Source organism: Piliocolobus tephrosceles, chromosome 4 (genome assembly GCF_002776525.5).
Source record: "Piliocolobus tephrosceles isolate RC106 chromosome 4, ASM277652v3, whole genome shotgun sequence".
Classification (NCBI taxonomy): Eukaryota; Metazoa; Chordata; class Mammalia; order Primates; family Cercopithecidae; genus Piliocolobus; species Piliocolobus tephrosceles.
The window spans coordinates 62,386,196-62,395,460 of record NC_045437.1 but is presented as its reverse complement, the minus strand read 5'-3'; the positions used below and the strand labels follow the sequence as shown (position 1 = coordinate 62,395,460).

Below are 9,265 nucleotides of genomic sequence, written 5' to 3'. Positions count from 1 at the left end.
CACAAGCCTCAGGGTCAGGAGGAAGGGTCTATGTCTTGCTCCTTTGATACTAAGTCAGGATGCTTCATCTGCTAAGAATCCTAGCATTCTCTCATCCTACCTCGACTCCCGGTCACTATCACTTAATGACTGCCTGACCAGTGCCCTTTGTCAATGAGAACCTTAATACCTGGATTATACACAGCCTTCTCTACTCTAAGCTCTGTTATTCGGTTGAAGTAATACTTAAAGAAAAAAAATTTTAATTTTCATCAAGTTCAATGTATCAGTGCTTTTTCTTTTAAGGTTTCTTTTTGTAGCCTATGCATAATAATTTTTTCTTAATCCAATTTTTCAAAGATTTTTGAATGTTTGTGATGGTTAATTTTAGGTGTCAAGTTGACTGGATTAAGGGATGCCCAGATAACTAGTAAGGCATTATTTCTGGGTGTGTCTGCAAGGGTGTTTCTGGAAGAGATTGTCATTTGAATCAGTGGACTGAATAAGGAAGATCACCCTCACCCAATATGAGGATGGGCAGGCATTATTTAATTGGTTGAGGGCAAATACAGAACAAAAAGGCAGAGGAAAAAATGAATTCACTCTCTCTTCTGAAGCTAGGATATCCCAGGCTTCTGTTCTTGGACGTCAGAACTCCAGATTCTCTGGCCTTTGGACTTAGTGACTTGTATCAAGCAGCCCCCAGGTTCTCAGACCTTTAGCCTGAAACCAAGAGTTACACCATTGGTTCCCACAGGTTCTTAAGCCTTCAGACTGGGACTAAACCGCCTGCTTCCCTAGTTCTCCAGCTTGTAGATGGTCTATCATGGGACTTCTCGGCCTCCGTATTCATATGAGCTCATTCTCATAATAAATTGCCTCATATCTATATCTATTTCTCTCCCATTTGTTCTGTTTCTCTGAAGAACCCTGGCTAATACAATCTTTTTTAAGATATGCTATAGTTTTGCCCAGGGATGGTGGCTCACACCTGTAGTCCTAGCACATTGAGAGGCTGAGGCAGGAGGATTGCGTAAGCCCAAGAGTTTGAGATCAGCCTTGGTAACATAGTGAGATTCCCATCTCTACAATACATAAATAAATAAAATAAATTTAAAAAGATACGTTACAGTTTTAACTTTACCATTTAGGTCTATGATCTATTTGAATTACTAATAGCTTTTATGCATAGTATTAGTTAAGGGTCAAGTTTCATTTTTTTCCATATAAACATACAGTTGTTCCAGCACTGTTTGTTGAAAAACTTTCTCCATTAAAATAACTTGATGTCTTTGGCAAAAATAATATATATATTTTATTATCATATTTTTAATTTTATATTATATGCATCTATTTGGGGAATCCTTATTTGGTTTCATGGCTCTATATATCTGTCCATACAATTCCACACTGTCTTGATGACTGTAGATTTATAATAAACCTTGAGATCAAGTGGCATAAACCCTTCAACTTTGTTCTTTTTCAAAATTATTTTGGCTTTTTAACATCTTCGTTATTTCCACATGAATTTTAGGTGAATCAGCTCATCAGTTTCTATAAAATGCCTTTGGATATTTTGATTCAGACTATGCTGAATCTATAGATCCTTCTTTGCTCTGATCTTCCTGGGGAAACATTCCATCTTTCACATTGTGGTAGTTTTGAAATGCATGCATAATTTCTCTAATACTCCTCCCTCAAAAAGTAGAGCCTAATTCCCCTCTTCTTGAACGTGGGCTGTAGATAGTAACTTGCTTCTTAATGAATATACTCTAGTGGAAATGATGGTATATGATTTCCAAAGACTAGGTGATAAAAGGCACTGTGGCTTCCTCCTTGTTTTCTCTTTCTTTTGGATCACTTATTCTTGGGGAAGCCATGTGCCAAGCCATGAGGACACTCAAGAAACGTTATGAAAAGATCCATATGGTAAGGACAAGAGGCTTCATACAAATAACAATTAAAGAACTGAGGCCTTCTTCCAACAGCTATGTGAATGAGCAATCTCGGAAGTAAATCTTCCAGTCCCACTCATGCCTTCAGATGACTGTGGCCCTAGCTGACATTTTGATTGCAACCTCTTAAGAGAACTTCAGCCAGACTCACCCAGTTAAGTGGCTCTCAAATTCCTAATTCCCAGAAATTGTGAGATTATGAGTGCTTATTGTTTAAGCTGCTAAATTTTAGGGTAATTTGTTACATAGCAATTGATAACCAATGCAACTATTAAGTATCATACCTCCTGTAGAAGTCCTTGTCATATTAAGAACACTCCCTTCTGTTACTAGTTTGCTGAGAGTATTCATCATTAATGGGTACTGAAGTTTGTCAAGTACCTCTTCTAACTATATTGAGATGATCATATGCTTTTTCACATGTATTCTGGTCGTATAGTGAATCATAATTATTGATTTTCAATGTTAAACCAAGCTTTCATTCCTGGGGTAAACTTTATCCTTGTGGTATATCCATACAATGAGATAATATTGAGTAATAAAAAGGAAAAAAAACGGATACATGCAACAACATGGATGAATTTCAAACACAGTCTGGTTCCATTTATATTAAATTCTTGAAATGACAAAACTAATCTAGTAACAAAAGTATATTAGTGACTGCCTGGGGCCAGAAAATAGGTAGGGATTGACAGCAAAAGGTAGAAGAAAAGGGTAATAGATATGTTTTATATCTTGATTATGGTGGTAGTTACACAAATGCATAACTCACTAATCAGTACCCTTAAAACAGGGACACTTAAATGTATATGAATTACATTTAGCAAGAGAATTCATGTTTTGAGGCCAGGCGTGATGGCTCATGCCTGTAATTCCAGCACTTTGGGAGGCCAAGGCAGGTGACCTTGAGGTTGAGGTTAGGAGTTTGAGACCAGTCTGGCCAACATAGTGAAACCCCATCTCTACTAAAAATACAAAACTTAGCCAGGCATAGTAATGGGTGCCTGTAATCCCAGCTACTTGTAATCCCACCCAGTAGTGGGTGCCTGTAATCTCTGGCTGACGCCAGAGAATCACTTGGGCCTGGGAAGAGGAGCTTACAGTGAGCCGAGATTGTGTCACTGCACTCTGGGTGACAGAGCGAGACTCCATGTCAAAAAAAAAAAAAAAAAAAAAGAATTCATATTTTGAGGCCAGATGTGGTGGCTCATGCCTGTAATCCCAGCACTTTGGGAGGCTGAGGTGGGTGGATCACTTGAGGTTAAGTGTTTGAGACCAGCCTGGTCAACACAACAAAACTGTTTCTACTAAAAATCCAAAGATAACCGGGCATAGTGGGACACACCTGCAATCCCAACTACTCGGGAGGCTGAGGCAGGAGAATTACTTGAACCCAGGAGGCAGAGGTTACAGTGAGCTGCGATCATGCCACTGCACTCCAGTGTGGGCAACAGAGAGAGACCCTATTTAAAAATAAAAATAAAAAGAATTTATGCTTTGAAAGTTTATACTTAAACTCTGTAAAACTAAATATTGAAAATTAGTCGTCTAGTAATGTCTGTTGAAATAAAAATGCTAAAACAATAGGTCTAGGGTATCTTTAAATAGTTATCTGGGTTCCAACTAAAGCTGGCAATTCGGTTAATGACTACAGTAAGGGGAAAAACACTGGCCTAGTTAATGGATTTAATCTATTCCCAAGTTTAAATGATTGTTAAGTAAAGGCTCTGCCGTGCATATAATCATTACTTAAGAAAACATCCTCACTGCTTTCCTGGGGTGAAATTCAAATACACTTGAGAAATCCAAACTCAAGTCAATTTTCCAAAGGAATAAACCTCTACTTAAATGATCCCAGCCTCGCAGCCTCAAAATGAAGGGTTAAAAAGAAACATAATCCATAACTTTTCTGGTATTTTTTTTCCTCTGCAATGACAGCATTTCTTCTTTAACTATGATAATCTTCAAATCTGTCTTACCCTGAACTAGGACCCTTCAGCCTGAAACACATAGAAATGGTACAACTGCCAACAGTTGTTACTAAATAAACCAGCCATAAAAATGATGCCGTTGATAACAGAAGCAATTAACATTATCAACTGTAAATTACTGTCAGTAAAAACGGAGATTTATTCGTTATTACCGTGCCCAATGCTGACCCTTCTTTCTCTTATTTTTGCATTTGCAGAAAATGAAAAGGTTTAAGGAAATGAGAGTCTATCTCTAAATTGGTAATTGCCGTGGTTGTGCTGTCATTCTTGCCACTGTCAGGTTGGAATTCCAGAATTGCTGCTGTCCCTAGGTCAGACCATCCTGGATTCCTCAGCTTGTCATTCTAGCAAATAGAGCAGAAGAAAAAGAAAAGGGCTCTATTAATCAGAGTTCTCCATAAAAATAGAACCAAGAGGAGATACATAGATAGATAGATAATAGAGATAAAGATGAGATTTATTATAGGAATTGGTTTATGCAATTATGGAGGTCAAGAAGTACCATGATCTCCTGTCTGGGAGCTGGAGATACAGAAAAACCAGTGATGCAACTCAGTCCAAGTACAAAGACCTGAGAACCAGGAGCTACAATGTTTGCAGGCAGTAGAAGATGGATGTTCCAGCTGCAGAAGAGAGAGACAATTCCCCCTTTCTCTGCCTTTTTGTTCCATTTGGTCCTCAGTGTATTGGATGATGGCTGCCCACGTTGGAAAGGGTGAGCCTTTACTCAGTCTACAGACTCAAATGCCACTCTCTTCTGTAAACACCTTATAGACACACCCAAAAATAATGTTTTACCTCCTAACTGGGCATCCCTTCTGTCAAGTTGATATATAAAATTAACTACCACAAGGGCTAAGGTAGCTGTCAGCTACATTCAGCTTTCCCCTTTTTCTATTCTTTTATTTTGGGGGTAGAATCTGAGAACCCCATTATCTGTAACCCCTATTTTCTAGTGGAGGAAGCCAAGGGCTAATTCTGCTAGTGTGGTGAAAGATGACTTTCACAGGGAATCCCGAAGAGCGCTGAAGCCAAGGAAGATGCCAAGTGCATGCAGGTCGGCTAAGGTCAGCGAGTTCAGGAGGAGCTGGGAGTCAATGGCAAAAACCGAACGATCCTAATCAAAAGGACGGATGATAGCAAGAGTAGGTGAAGATATGAAATAATTGGAACCCTGATACACTGCTGGTGGGAATGCAAAATGATCCAGCTGCTTTGGAAAACAGTCTGATAGTTTCTCAAAGGTTAAAAGTAGAGTTAGTATACAACCCGGCAATTCCACTCCTAGCTATACACCCAAGAGAAATGAAAACATATGTCTACACAAAAACTTATACACAAATTTCATAGCAGCATTATTCATAGTCTCCAAAAAGTGGTAACAACCCAAATGTCCATCAACTAAAAAACGGATGAACAAAATATGGATCTGTGACTCACACTTGCAATCCCAACACTTTGGAAAGGAGGATTGCTTGAATCCAGGAGTTTGTGACCAGCCTTGGCAATATAGTGAGACCGCGTTTCTTAAGAAAAAAGATTAAAAAATTAGCTAAGTGTAGTGGCACACACCTGTGGTCCCAGCTACTAAAGAGGCTGAGGTGGGAGTATTGCTTGAGTCTGGGAGGTTGAGAGGTTGAGGCTACTGGGAGCCATGATTACATAACTACACTCCAGCCTGGGTAACAGTGAGACCTTGTCTTTAAAAAAGAGAAAAAGATACATCGCTACAATGGAATATTCTACCCTAAAAAGAATACATATTACAAGATAGATAAATCTTAGAAACACTAGGCTACATGAAAGAAACCTGTCACAAAGAACCACTTACCGTATGATTCCATTTCTATGAAATGTCCAGAATAGGCAAATCTATAGAAACAAAAAGTAGATTAGTGATTGCCTGGCGCTGGGAGTGGGGGAGGCATGGAGAAACTAGAGGTTGATGGACAAGGAGTACAGTGTTTCTTTAGAGGGTGATGAAAATATTCTGAAATTGTGGCTACACAATTATAGGAAAAGCTATTGAATTGCACACTTTAAATGTGTGAATTGTATGGCATGTGAATTATATTTCAATAAAGCCATTACAAAAACAAACAATAGAACTAGGGGACCAGGGCAGGAATGGAGAACCCAGACATTAGCTGGAAGGCAGAAGTTGAGAGAGAGAGCAGGTAGACAGGCAGCCTGAGGCAGTTCCTAGGTCAGACCCTCCTGACCTAGGTATAAATATTCACTTATTTATACATCCTTATGTAGGGCATAGATCTTTTCTTTGAGAATGATCCGCTCACTGTACTTCACACTTTGTCTCTTACTTAATTTAGATTAATAGTACATTGGTGACAATTTTCAGTTTGTGATTCTTTATTTTTTGTTTTGTACTGCTGCTGTGGCTGGGTCTGCGCTGCTGCAAAGTGAGGCACTGATCGGGTCAGCTGAATTTAAACCACCAGGGATAGCGTAGACACTTCTATGTAAAGAGCTGCTGTTTTTACAACAGCAGACTGCTTGTATAGTTGCTGCTATTAAAGAATTCCAGAGAGGCTGCTTCTGTGTCATGACTATGGGGGAAGCATGAGGTGAGCACTATGTTGATTTGTTTATTTAGACCTTCAGAGTCATTAGATTGAGTTACTCAGGCTCAGTTCAAGTCCTTTTTTCATATATTCCTTTATTTAGTCCTTTTTACCCCCATATTCCACCTTAGCAACCATTCTAATGAGCACAGTGGGAGTCTTTTTGTTTACATGTGTAGGCTTGAATATTGAGTGTTACCATTTTGTATGCATGTATATGTATCTCACATTTTGGAAATATTATTATATTGGATATCCCATCCTGTTTCTTCCTTTTTCACTCTATACTTTGTTTTAAAGACCTATCGGTGCTGTTAGGTATACATCTACTTCTTTGCTTCTAACTGCTCACTGGTGGTGTCTACTGCACATTACCTATCCACAATCTCTGTGATTGGCATACACGTTGCCTTCCTGTCCCTGTTACTCCAAATAACATGTGGAACCCATGAGACTATGCCTCATAGACCTCCAACTGCAGGAGTGCAATTGACCTAAGGCTCAGCTCTGAGCTCTGAAAGCTAGCTCTGGGTTTTACCTAAGGCCATGCTTCCTGTGGACTGCTCCTAGCCAGTGACTGAGCACAGCAGGGTGACTAAGACAGGCTCATTACTGGGAGACAGGGACTCTTCCCATGGCTGATAGGGCTTGAGGACTTCCTGGTGGATTTGGAGAGCCTTCCACCAGGTTCTTAGGATGCTTCCACCAACCTTCCTTCCCTCTCCTTCATTTGCGGTCAGACTTCATTGTGGTATGAGTTCTCCTATCCCTCCCTATTTTCTCTCACAGGTATTCCCTCTAAGAAAATCTTTGTATGTTTAATTGGTTTAATCTGCATATTGGCATCTGTCTCTCAGACGACCCATGCTAACCCTAATGCTATACCAAACATCCTTGTACATATCCCCTAAGGAGGATGTATAAAGGTTTCTTGGAGATGTACACCTAGGAGGGAAATTGCTGGGTCGTAGGGTGGGGCCAGGTTGCCCCTGGAGTGGCTGCTCACACCTAGATTCTCACCAGCAGTGCATGGGTTCCTGCATCTTTGCATCTGTGCCTATTCATGGCATTATGCTGCTAACCTATGCCCGCCTAAGAGCCATAGAGCGGTATCTCTTTGTTGTCTCAAATTCCTTTTCTTCAATTACTAAAATTATTAATCACTTCTTATACATATTAGTCATTAGGGATTCTTTTTCTGTCAAAGGAATTGCCTACTATGCACTTTAGTCATTTTTGTGTTTGCATTCCTTTCTTTTTCGTTTCAGTTTTAGGAATTACTTGTATATTCTAGATACAAGAGCCACAGTATCTACCACGTGGCCAAACTGAGAAAACAGGGTGTGGGGAAATATCTTCAATTCTTCTTTTTCAATTTTGTATGATCCCTGGTTGTTTTTAGACGTTGCAGTCATCTCCTAATTTGCCATCTAATAACTTTTCATGATGGCTTTGAACAGCCATTTTTAATTTTAGAGTGATCGAGAGCATCATTGCAGGGTTGGGGGAGGGAGTTGTTTATGCATCACATCGTGGTCCAGAGCTTGAACCATGGCCAGGCACACAGACTTCATTCCTGGCTCACCATGTCCTAGATGTTACCTAGTTAAGTCACTTCTCTGTTTTTTTTCACTTTGACTCTCCCCATCCCTAACTATTAGAATGACCTGACCAAATGTTACTAAAACAAACACTATAAATAATATTGAGTCTTTTAATGATGACTATCCCAAGTATTACTTCTTGACACAGGTGATTTTCATGGCGTAGGACAAAGTGACCTTAAATCCTTGTAAAGATGCCCTGACAGCTCCAGCCTACTTATCATTTTCAAATTCAACCAGAGCAATACTATGCTTCGCAGGTACCAAACGTACTTTCTTGAAACCAGGGAACCAATTAAATAGCATAGATAACATCATCTCATGAGTCTCTGCTGGTAAATGAACTTAAAAATAAAACAGAATTCAGAGGGTAGTAAGAACCTGAGGACTTGGTGTTGAATTTCCTTGGGTATCAGCTTAATTCAGTGTTTCCTGATCAGGCTTTCTGTTTGCAGTTGTTGCTGTCTGTTCCACAGTTTCGGTTTTTTTCTTTTCTTTTGTCAGCAAAAGTGCCACACATTTTAGAAATGATATCAGAATCTGTTTTTGCATACTGGATTTGCATTGGTTTGTCATACAATGGAAATCCTTGTAACTGTCTCAAGGCATTTGTGGATGAGCCCAGTGTCCCCCACTCATCTTCATGGTCTTTAGAGCCACAATATTTACCACACGGCCAAACTGAGAAAGCAGGGCACATGGGGATGTCTTCAATCCTTCTTCTTTAATTTTGTCGTTCATATTGTTGATATACATTAAGCGATTTGGTCTGATATCCATGTTTTGAATTCAATTGTTCAAATAGCCTGAGGCCTGCACCATTTCCAGTAAGCACCCAGCAAGTTCCCTGTCTTTCAACTTTTCATCTCAAAGACAAGGACAATATGAGAGAATCCTACTCATCTAAAGCAACTGGGAAGACAGGTAGTTGGCTGATAAAAATAATAATTAAATACCATACATATGTTAAACATTTTCTTTCAACTTAAAACATACAAAAATATTCACTTATTTATACATCCTTATGTAGGGCATAGATCTTTTCTTTGAGAATGATCCGCTCACTGTACTTCACACTTTGCCTCTTACTTAATTTAGATTAATAGTACATTGGTGACAATTTTCAGTTTGTGATTCTTTATTTTTTAATTTTT

General features: G+C 39.3%; 1 pseudogene; it reads right to left on the bottom strand.

Annotated features, from left to right (window-relative positions):
* Positions 1-8,243: 8,243 nt before the first annotated feature.
* On the bottom strand, positions 8,244-8,891 carry LOC111541573 (annotated as a pseudogene).
* Between the last annotated feature and the right edge of the window lie 374 nt (positions 8,892-9,265).